This window comes from Heloderma suspectum, chromosome 8, assembly GCF_057233095.1.
Source record: "Heloderma suspectum isolate Gila_16-S chromosome 8, 16-S_ref, whole genome shotgun sequence".
Taxonomy (NCBI): Eukaryota; Metazoa; Chordata; class Lepidosauria; order Squamata; family Helodermatidae; genus Heloderma; species Heloderma suspectum.
Genome location: NC_139465.1, coordinates 3,395,186 through 3,407,492, shown reverse-complemented (window position 1 = coordinate 3,407,492; position 12,307 = coordinate 3,395,186).

The window sequence follows — 12,307 nt, the reverse complement described above, 5'->3', positions numbered from 1 at the left end:
ATTGCTGGGCCTTCCTGTTTGATTTAATTCGTGCAACGTAGAGCGCTCACCCTTGCCTTCTGCTATGCCCAGATAAAACGGCGTTTGCCACTCCTACAATCTCTGCTCTACTACTGGCAAAGCTCTGCAACACCAACCATTTCAATCGTCACTTATCACAGAAAGATATTAAATTGCCTTCTCTGGAGTCAGAGCATTGGCCGTTCTAGCCTGGGCATGGATTGCCTGAGAGCCTAGTTGTGCCTGTAAATGCAAGATATCAGGGGCATTGCTAGGCCTGGTTTCACGGGCCCTGACCACCAAACCTATTTCCCACAACCCCGGATCTCTTCCCCAGAGTCTTGAGTGTCCATTTGTACCAATGGACTGGGTTCCCCCCCAGCTTAATTGCCATGAGTAATTTTCAAGGGGGATTGCAGCTGCAGAGAGAAAGGTTAATCCCCTCATATGCTGCAATCCCCCCCCCCCCACACACATGGCAATTAAGGAAAAAATCCTTTGGGACCAACGGGAGGTTTTTTCCCTAAGCTTAGCTGCCATGCAGGGGAGGATTTCCAGGGGGGTAACACTTTGGGAGGGAAGGTTACCACCAAAACTCCCATGAAAATCCCCCTCCACTTGACAAGCGTAGAATGCAGCAGTCTGTTGATGCCCATGGAAAGACTGGGTCCCAAATCTTTTACATTCTGGGCAACCCCTCTGCCGGAGACAACCTGGGACCTTCCCTGCCTAAAGCATGTGCTTTACTCAGCCATGGCTGCCTTCTGCCCAAGGACAAGCTCAGCTGGTTCTGCCACATTCCCACAACGAGGAAACTGCAAAATCAGGGTGCATCTAGACAGCAGCTTACTGAACTTTTAGCTGGACGATTTCGAAGCCAGACATACCTGGAGTGGCACCAGCAAAAGTGGTGCAAAGTTGCATGAATATGACCCACTCATCTCACCTTTCACTGTGCCACCTGTGTTCCCCTTTCTAATCCTCTGGGCTCTGCCTTTTGGATCAGCGGGGATTAATGTGCAGAAAAGCATCGTTCACAGGGAACTGGCAAGGGTCAGGTCGGTGGTCTGACATGTGGAAAATCTCCCGTCCACAAGTGCCTTCCATGACTGCCATGCCATCTCCAGATGGGATGCCCTGTTTTGATGTTTGGGCCTCGTGTCCTCCATAATCTCTTAGCCATCACGCTGTGATTCCCATGGGAATCAGAAAGGTACAAAGTCGCCCTTGAAAACAAGAATTACTGGGATGAGGTGGCAGGGAGAGGAGGACAGGAAGCAAGAAAGCAACAGACAGAAAAGGGACACAACATGCTCAAATAAATTATTCTTTTTTGAAAAAAAAAAGCAATCAAAGGGAGGTATGGAGTGGGAGATAAGAGAGAAGACAGAAGGGGCAAGTGTATGAGAGGAAAAGAGAAATGAGATTAAGAGAGAGGGAAGGAAATAAAAGCTGGTGGAAGAGAGTGAGCAAGTTGAGGGGAGCAGAGGTGGCGCCCCCTCCCGCCTCGTGCGTATCGCCACTATCGCGTAAGCCCAACCTTGAGTAGTTTTTCACCGAGATCGGCGTGATCGGGGAGTGTGGGCCTTGCAGCTGCTGCTCGGCTGGTGAATAAGCACCTGCTTATCTCTGCCCAACGGCTGTGAGTGGCTACAGATTGTGTTGGGGATGAGGTGTTGGCTGCGCACTGCAATTTCCATATCAGCACCCTGCAGCCGCTCAAACCAAATAAACACAACAGCCACGTGGACAAAAGGTTAATTATCAATTTTCAGAGAGAGGGAGAGAGAAGTGGTAGGGGGAAGGAAGGAAGTGCTAGACCAAATGGTGATTTCCGTTACATTCTGGTGTAGAATTCTTGCCATCTGGGAACTAGTGACCCTGTCACAAGCGATGCAAAATCGACAATGACACGGTTGAGCTCAGGTACCAGGCTGGTGTGTGGTGGAGAACTTTGGAGGCAACCAGAGATGCTGTCTTACCTAGGCTGATCTAAAGGCCTGCCCACACAGGCTCAGTTCTGTGAGTGGGCTTCACAGTGCATACTGAGGTGCAACTGACTTGCAGGATCCGCCCCACCATGGCTGCCGTTTTTCATTGGTTGCCCACTGATGTGCAACTGAGGTTCGGATTATGCGCTGCAGACCGGCGTAAGCATCGTGCCACTGTTTGCCTGGGCACATTGGTGCAAGGTCATCTGGCATCACATCCTTTCTCATCTCCAGGTGTATCTACATGGAAGTGCCTCCAACTGCTGGCGCACATTCACACCCAGCATCGATACCACACCTGTCCATACAGCAGGCATGGAGAAGTCCACCAGTGGGTGGGTGGTGGCACAACCCACATGGGGACATTGTACCTCTGTCCAAACTAAGGTTCCACAGGGAGCCTTTCCTCGACAGAGAGACGTTTATCAAAAGCTTCCAGAGGCAAATAGTTGGCCAGACAATACCGAACAGGATTAAGTTTTGTGTAAAAAGCCACTGGAACTGGAACTCAGAACCCTTGGCTCTGTGTGCAGCCGCCCTGTGTGGTGGAACACCAGCACTGCAATTTTTAGCACCTTCTGGTGCAACTTGTGGCCCTCCAGAATTTTTTTTGTCCTACTACAACTCCCAACATCCTTCACCATTGGCTATACTGGTGAGAGCTGATGGGAGTTGTGGGCCAAAACATCTGGAGGGTAGTCGACCCCTGTTGAGAGCAATGGAGTATTTTCAGGCTCCGGGGCCCCACCCTACGAGACCAGCCATGGGGCCCTCCTAGACAGGAAGGGCTAGAGGGTGCTTCCGGTCTGGTCAAAGACTTTGCTGGAAGAGCAACACTCTCCCTGGCCCTGGGGTGTTCTTTGGCTCTGACTCCCCAGCACATAGCCTGGCTCCCATTAGACAGCTGCCTACAGCTCACTCCAGACACATTATTTTGCTCCCCCAGGGCCATTCTTTTGTCCACGTGTTGTTATCTAACAGATGCCGCACAACCCTTCTTTCTGGTGACCTATTTTGAACAATTTTCAAATGTCAAGTTGTGCCCCTCCCCTTTTTAACTACTAATTCCTGATACACTGTGCATAATTTGAAATCGAGTCCATTTTAAATTGTCCGCACATACCGGTTATACAAATCAGCCGGCTGCTGGTGAGCTGCACGCTCAGGCTTCAAAGACAAGTGGCGAATTCACAAAGGCCTCTGCTGAGTTCAAATGTGAAGTTTGCCCCCTCCAGAAGAGGTCTGGACTTGAATGGCTCTTTTGGCATTCTGAGGGAATGCATTAAACTGGGACTCTGGCCTGGATAGGTGGGTCCATAAGGAGGTTGGTGGGTCAGTGGTCTTGCTTTGGGAGAAGGCTGGGGCTAGGTGTGGGGGAGAAATTTGCTCTGTTTGCATTTTAAATGCCAGCTTACCTAATTTTGAACCAGTATGCTAACCAAAACTCATTTATCTTTTGAAATTCGCACTGATCCAAATTTTGTCATGGACTTCTCCAATCAAAATATTTGTGCAAAAATGTGCATATTAGGGGAATGGTACTTCCCCTAATATGTGCATTTTTGTACAAATATTTTGATTGGAGAACTCCATGACAAAAATTTGGAGAAGTGCAAATTTCAAAATGCATTTTAGGAAAATTGGTTGCCGAAATGTGTCTGTTAGGCAAAATACATACAAAAATGTACATATTAGGGGTAATGTGCATTAAAAGGCTTATGAATTTTCATGCAAACTTTAAAAAAAACCCTCAAAGTTTAAGATGACCCGAACTGAAGTCTGTAGAAATTCTCAAAGTTCAAGATGAACCAAACTTAAGATTGGAAAAATGGGAACAGAGAGAAACTGAAATAAAAAGATTCACCCATCCCTAGCTGGGGCTGGATGAATTTCGCTTCCCTCCAGGTCCCTGAGTGTTTCTACCACTTGGTTACTTGATGCTTGATGACAGCCGGCCAGATATGTGCTCTGATCCTTGAACAGTACCGGTATGCATTTGAGGTGGCATGGGGTTGGATCCAAAGCTGGCCGTCCACCAGTGGAACAGAAACAGTGGAATGGATTTCCCCTCTGCCCGGCAGCCTGCGGCGCACCCCTCAATCTGCTCCAGACAGTTGGGGGACCCTGCTGTGCAGATTTCGGGGGCATGCAGGGGGCTGCAGGGGGAAGGGAGCAAGGGGAAGTCACACTCACATGATGCTGAATGAAACCCATAGGAATGGTGTCTCTGGAAGTTCATTCGCACATATGCGAACTGTGTGTGGATGAGCTCCCCTTCATGCTGTGGCCTTCCACTGATCAATGTCATGGGTGACAGGGCTGGCACCAAGAGTTGGCCTGGTTGGGCACCTGCCTGGGGCCCAGAGCCCACTAGGGGCCCCACTGACAAGAGCCCGCTGGACCTGCTCCTCCTGTTCACCACTGCATCCTGCTTGCTCACCTGCCTCTTGCTCCTCTCTCAAGCTAGCCTGTAAGGGTTAAAGGCCCCTCTGGTATTGCGTGGTTGCAATTTAAGGCAGGGCTGGCATCAAGGGCTGGCATAGCCAGACACCTCCTGAGGGCCCACACATCAGCAGGGGCCCACGGATAAGAGGCGCCTGGACCTGCTCCTCTTCCTCACCATGGCAACCTTCTTGTTCACCTGCCTCTCGCTCTGGCCCAGACAACGGTGGTGGTCAGAAGGAGGAGCAGGAGATGCCAAGGCCTCCTTGCTCTGTGCCTGTCAAGCAAGCAATGATGAGAAAGAGGATGAGGAGCAGTGAGAAGGTCGACTCTCGGAGGGGGCCCACTGAGGGTGCCTTGCCCAAGAGCCCTCCAAGTCCTCGGGCTGGCTCTGATGGGCGAAGCAGCTTTAAGTTCCCTTCAGGTGCCCATGGAGGCCATCTTCTCACCACAGCAAGAAGCCACATTCGCTAGGGGTGTCTGGAGTGGATATGCATGCGCACGCCCTGTCAAGAGGGCCCTTGTGCTAGTTACGGGTGGGGATTCTAGCAGGCAAGAGCCAGCTAAGAGAGAGGAGAGAATGCTTCTGCTTTCCACTCCTCTTCTCCCGCCCTCTGGGATGCTCATCTTCAGCACAGGCTGTCCTCTTATCATCAAGCCTCTGCCGGATTTACCTTCTCTCAGGCCAGGGGTCACTGATAAAGGGGATGGAGGGAAGAGAGGGAACAAGGCGGCTTGGCTTCCGGAGCCCTTGGAGCCCCAGAAAGACAGACGTGGCATGTAAGTTAGCTGGTGGGGTTTCCATTATCTCCGAGCGTGGCTGCTTGGCCTGTCTTTAATCCTATTGCTCGGAGAGCCCAAAGCACTCTCCCTGCCTTCTCATTCTCCATCTTCTCTGGGCTAGTGATGAAGAAGTAATAAACTGCTAAGCAGGGCTATGAACCCAGCCTGCTTTCTTGCCACTAGGAGAGCTTAGCAGGCCAGAGGTCCTGTGTGCTGGCCACTAAGCCATTCACTCTTTTGCTTTCCTACAAGCCTCTCTTTTGGGAAGAAGGCAGTTGCAGGGTGGGGGAGCCCATGTGTCCCTCAGCCATAAGCCCAGGGCCTCCTCCTCCTCTCCCACATGCATTGTACGATGTATACAACAGTCCAGTTATTTCTCAAGACAAATGTAGTGAGTTATCTTTGCAGTCTGCCTTCTGAAAATTCTCTAGCAGATCCCCCCCAAGACCTGTCCCTCACAATGATGGCCACTAAATTAATTGTCCTGACTAGAGTTTGGGGGTCTCCAACCTTTTTGGGTCAGTGGACACATTTGGAATTTTGAGAGAGTGTTGTGGGCACTTTCACAAAATAACTGCCAGGCGGGTGGGGCTTGCCCATTCATAAAATGGCTGCCATGGTGAGCATGGCTGGTCACAAAATAATCATTTCCCAGAAGGCAAACTGGTGAGACTAAACGAAAAGTCACTTGCCCAAGAAACTTAACTACAGGGCAGAGGTGTGGTCTGAGGTCCAAAACACAAAACTGCTCTTTTGAACCCAAATAAATGGCGCTGGTGGGCAGCCCTTCCCTTCGCAGCATGCCAGCCTCCCAATTAAAAAAAAAAAGTAATTAAAAATCTCTTAAAAATAAACAAAAAGCAGTAGGGTCGAGGCACCTGGCGGGTACCAAGAAAGGTCTTCACGGACACATTGGTGCCTATAGGAACCACACTGGGACACCCCAGGTCCAGAGCACGCGGCATTCTGAATAAATCCTTGTACAATTCCAGTAACATGCACACACATGCACACACATTGACGCTGCCTTCTGCTGCATTTAGTTAGAAACAACTGGTCCATCCATCTTGCACAGGCCATCTAATTTTGCCAATCAATCCGGCTTCATAAGAAGCTAAGAAGAGCCCTGATGCTGGATCAGACCAAGGTCCATCTAGTCCAGCATTCTGTTCACACAGTGGCCAATCAGCTGCCCATGGGAAACCCGCAAGCAGGACAGGAGGGCAACAGCACCCTCCCTTCCAAATGCTTTCCTCTCATTCAGCCGAACAGCAAGTTGGACCAGGACTTTCTGGGAGCTGTAAACTCCCAACTTGTAAGTAAAGGCAGTACCCCGCCCCTGTTGCCTTGACAGAAACCTAATTTCTCGCATGCTGCTCAACATGATCCTCCTGACATGGGATTAAAAGCAGGCAAGGGTGCTGATGGCTAATCTCTCCTCGCTGATGGCGTCACAGGGGCTGTCCATAGTTGGGAAGCCACATGCCACATGGCCTCTTCTACAACTGAAATTGCCGTGCTCTTGTAGTTTGAATGCTGAGAAAGCACAATATTCAAGCCACAGACCTGCAAAGAAATTGTGCTTAAGCATGGACAGAATGGCCAGTCGCAAAGAAGCATAGCCAAAGGCAATGAAGAAAGAGCTCCGCTGTGGAGCCTCAGCAAGGTCTGGTCTGTGTTCTTGTGCGGTGAAGACTGCAGAAACAGGAAAGCCTCACCTTTCAGCATTTCCACTTGCAGGTTATTTCAGTCAATAACCGAAAATGAGTTGGGCTTTTTTTGTTTTTGGGGCTTCTTCTTTGGGCTGTTATTTAACAGTCTTGTTGCTGGTTAGAAGTGGCCTGTCTGCCCATCTGTCTCTCTTCCAGCCCTCCCTTGCAGCCAGCATAGAATTTTCCCAGTCCTCTTCTTAGCCTCAAGTGTTTTTTTGTTTTTTGGCATATTCCCTTGCAGCTGGTTCCCTAGAAATTTTGCCCAGGAGGCATGATGGCTCCCTCCTGACCAGCTTAAACCCCCTGCCTTTAGACACTCAAGCAACTAACTAAAAATAATCCGAAACCCGAGCAGCGTGAGAAAAGCCCTGGAGCTGTCGGGCTTCCTCTTGCTTGTCCTCTGCCATCCATCCATCCCTCACTCTCCCCCGAACAGTTTCCCAGACTTGAACGAGGGAGGCCTCGCCTCGCCGCGGTCTGACCCTCCACTTCCTGCCTGAAAAGCTGCTTGCCTCTTCCACACCTGCGCTCTGCAATCAGTTCACATCAGCTCCTAAATCTAACCGAATCCAAAAATATTAAAACCAGGGCCCATCTGTTGTCCAACTGATGAGAGCAGATGTGCGGAGGATTTCAGAGGCTGGTTGGCAACCATTCAAAACTGTCAGAACTTGCACCTGCCACTCCACCACAGTTCCCTTTTTTGATTTAATCCCCTCACTCTCCCTCCACCCCCACATTTGCAAAGAAAAGGGGGGGAATCCTTGCCACCACCCCCTCACCCCGCCCCCAGCTTTAGGAGTTGTGTGTGTTGTAAACAGATCTAGTAATTCCCCCTTAGACACACTGATGCTGTTGACAGGCCACTGTATAAACATGCAAATGCACAAATATTAGAATAACGTCATGCAGAGAGGAATGGGAATTTGCACCCGCAGTCCAGCTCCCAAACTCCACCAGAAGACAGCCAGTTGTTGGGCATGGGGATCATTACTCCTGGGCAGACACATTGGTGCTTGCGATAGCAGAGCTTCTAGAGAGACAAAGGCAGATCAAAGGACAGGCCTGGCACTTGTCTGTTGTTGTCGTCTGGGGTTTCCCCCGGTCTTCCTTTCCATGACAGCAAAGGATACATTCAGCTTCTGCATCAAAAATTGCTCGATGATCCAAATGACATAATATTCTTTATGCTGGAAAGGTTCTCATAATCAAAGATCTTCAAAGCTGACCTAGTCACCTTCAAACAGAGGCATCCTTCCACCATAAATGCGACTGTTGGTAAAAATAATATCTGTCTCTTTTGCAAGCCTAAACTAGACAAGCCAGTCAGATTCCTTGATGGCAACTTTGGGGTTGTTACTGCTGTTCTGGGCCTGCAAGTAGAAACAGAAACCCGTTTCAGCTCTGTAGAGGTGTCGTGGCTCTTGACCACAGATCCCTGGGAACTACAGTTCTCAGAAGATTTTTCAGCACACGCATGCCATCACAGCATTCCCCAAGGTCCTCTGAGGAAAGCCACAGCTATACAACTGGCTTTGATCAGTAATGCAAATTTGTTCTATGTCTAAGTGCAGGAAACAGAGATCACATGCAGTAAATAGGACTATTGGCATATTTCAAGTCTTAAGAACACAAGAAGAGCCCTGTTGGATCAGACCAAAAGCCTGTCTCATTATCCCCAGCTAGCTATGCTGGCTGGGGATAATGGGAATTGTAACCCAACACATCTGGAGGGTACCAGGTTGGGGAAGGCTGCTTGTAGGTGCCACTGTGTGCTCGCAAGCAGGGCATGAAGGGGATGTAGGAATGGTAGTTCAGCGGCAGAGGCCTTGCTTTGCATGCAGACGGTCCCAGGTTCAATCCCCGCCATTTCCAGGTAAGTGGATGAGGTGGAAGGTGATGGGAGACACGTCTGCTTGAGACCCTGAAGAGCTGCTGTCAGTCAGCGTAGCAAGTACCAAGTAGTTAGAGGTAAAAATGGTCTGACCTGGCATAAGACACCTTCCTTTGTTCCATGCCAGTTTCCAAGTGATTTGGAACCGCTCAAGCAGTTCTCTTTGGGGAAGGGCCATGGCTCAGTGGTGGAGCCCCTGCTTTGCCTGCAGGAGGTCCCAGTATCTCCAGGCAGGGCTGGGAAAGAATCCTACCTGGAACCCTGGACAATCACTGCCAGTCCATGTAGACAGTACTGCACCAGTTGGTCCAATGGGCTAACTCAGTATAAAGGAGCTTCCTGGGCCTTTTCCCTGTTATTTGTCTCCAGCAAGTCAAAGGTATACTGCTTCTCTAGCTGGGGGTTCCACTTATCTATCATGGCTAATAGCCGTTGGCAGACCTATCTTCCATGAATGCCAGCCACCATATGCCACAACAAGCAGAGACTAGGAGCAAACAATGGCACTCCAAAAAGTCTGTGGACTGGGATATTTATGTATGTATGAGCGGACGACAGGAAGGCCTGGCGTGCTATGGTCCATGGGGTCACAAAGAGTTGGACGCAACTTAACAACCGAACAACAACAATGTATTTATTTAAAACATTTATATCCTACCCTATATCATTAGGATCTCAGGGTGGTGTACAGATAAAATCAATTTAGACAGTATAAAACAATACATAATTTAAACAGCTAAAAACATATTAAACCATTAAGCAAGCTAATACCAATTTAAAATCTAAAACAATAAAACAGTTAAAACAACGTGCTACTTTAGGGAATGCGTTTAACCCTCAAAGGCTTTGGTAAAAAGCCATGTTTTAACCTGGCACTGAAATGAAACCAATGTCTGTGCCAATCGGGCCTCCAAGGGGAGGGCATTCCACAACCGGAGTGCCACAGCAGAAAAAGCCCTCTCCCACATCCCATCGTAGTGTATGTCTCACACTGGTGGGACGCAGTGGAGGGATATAACTCAAGTAAGTAAGCCCAGCCATGCAGGGCAGGGGAAGGGTGTATTGTTGTGCACCAGGAACAGGTGGCAGCCCCACCTGCCACATCTGCTGCTGGGATTACTGTCCAGCATTGCCTCTTCATGGCTGGCCTGCACTTTGCTGCCTCCCAGCGCAGCTAGCAGCCACCTGGGGCAAAATGTCCTCCTTCCCATTCTCGCAAAGGACCGTATCCGTCAGGCTGCGCCACACTGCTTTCCGTCTTCAGCCGCGAACCTGCCTGCCTGCCTGCCAACCGGCCGACACACGCAGCCAAATTAAGGTGACTTTTGTTATTGTTTTGCGGTGAATCCCTCAGCTCAGATTGTGACCCCGTAATGATCCCGCAAACCACGAAGTGAATAAATGCCAATAATCCCCTTTTACATGCATCCCTCACCAGGAGGGGCATTAGAAACACAGCCCAGCCAGGCCAGGGGGCAGGGGTCTCCACTCCACCAGCCCTGCTGTGGCTGTGCAGATATGTCAGGCAGGGTGGGCTCGTGGGCCTGTCTGGAGATGGCCACACCATCTGAAGTAGCCCCTTGTGATGGGGCTTCATTAGGATTAGCTGCCTTGGGGATGAATTAGACATCGATGGAGGGAGATGGTGACGGGGGCCCTGGGTGGGGGGAGGAGGAGGGATTAGATGTCCGCTGTCTCTCCAAAGAGGTGGCCACCTGCATATTTTTCTATGTGCCTTCTGCCTGGAAAATCCAACCAGGCCCTGCTGGAGTTTTGCTTTCGTTTGGAAGCAGTGGTGCAGCTGGGGAATTTTAGACTTTGGACTTCATGGTTTTATGGGCTTCGCCTTGAGATGGCCCTTGAGACAGAGTATTACTTCCGTCTCTCCCCGCACCTTCAACTGCCATTCCATGCTTTAAAACCACTTTGACATTCTGGATATGATAGAACAACATAACTGTTTGCCAATGCTGATATATATGTATATATATATGCTGAGCATGTAGTTTTGCATTTAAATCTCACTAAAGGACCACCTTCACCCATATCAGCCTGCATGCACTTTAAGATCAGTAAGAGCGGCCCTTCTCACTTACCCACCTGTGACAGCAGTGACCACGTGTGACAGGGACTTCTCTGCAGTGGCCCCACACCTCTGGAATAAGTTTCCACTGGGTGTCCACTATGGTTCATCATTGTAGGCTTTTAAGAAGGCCTTGAAATCATATTATTTTACTCCAGCCTCCTCCTGATATGATTGCTGTTGTTGCTGTTGTTGTTGCTGGTTTTGTTGTTGGTTTTTATTGCAGTTTTTATTATGTTCCTATTGTTTTACTGTGTTTTTATTGCTCTTAATATTGTATTGGTTTTGTGTGTTTTATTGTTGTAAGCTGCCTTGGGAGGGCTTCTGCCCTGGAAGACAGCCAAGGAACATTTTAAATTAAATAAATAAAATCACAGCAACACCACCACAACAGGCATAAAGTGGAGTTTTCTTCTGCACCTGCTGTTCTCTGGGTGGTCATTCCCCCCACCCCCCGGGCCCTGGATTTTGGCCCCAAGGTCTGGTTCTTCTAGCTGCACCAGTGTTTGGAAGCAGGACTTCAAGGAGAGGTCTGGAATCCAAGTCCTATGAGAAATGGCTGAACGAGCTGGGTATGTTTTGCCTGGAGACAATGGTGCTCTCCAAATATCAGAAAGGCTGCCATGCAGGAGATGGACCAGAGGGCAGGACTGGAACCAACAGGTGGAAATTGCAAGGAGCTGGATTTCAAGTAAATGTTAGGAGAAACTTGTGAACTCTTTGACAGCAGAACAGACTGCCTTGTGGTGGGGAGGAACTCACCTTGGAAGGCAGCCATCCATTGGGGATGCTGTCCTTGCAAGATTCTTGCACTGGTAGCAGGTTGCGCTAAATGACTTCCAAAGTTTGCTTATAACTCCAATATTCTATTCTTGAAGTTGGAACGACACAGTCAGGAGAGATCCCGAGAAGTCCTCTTGACCAAGCCCCCTCCCATCACAGTAATAATTCCCTGGTCCTAAATATGGTTGAGGTTTTCGTGTTGATTGGTGTTAATATTATATCGTAAACCACCCTGGGTGCCCTTGTTAGGGCTGCAAGGGGGTTTAGAAATAAAATAAGTGCTCTTTGCTACAAAGCGTGCCAGACCTGTGCTGGAATGAGGTAGCCATTCTGTTATGTGAAGCCACCTTGTCGCGGAATAAGGCCAGTGTCTTAAAAGAACTAACCTAGAACTAATTCCAGAATGTGGCTGTGTGCGCGCTTTCTAACGCTGTCTTACTCCTACAGCCAGCACGGCACTTCAATGCTTTCTCATCGCAATAGAGTTTTGCATGACGCTGTCCTTGGCCCGTGGAGCTTCCCCTTCTGTTCTTTTTGAAGACTTTAGCTAGCAGCAAGCACGTCCATTCACTGTTGGTGAAGACCACTCCATCCACTAGGGCAACTGGCAGTCCTCCAG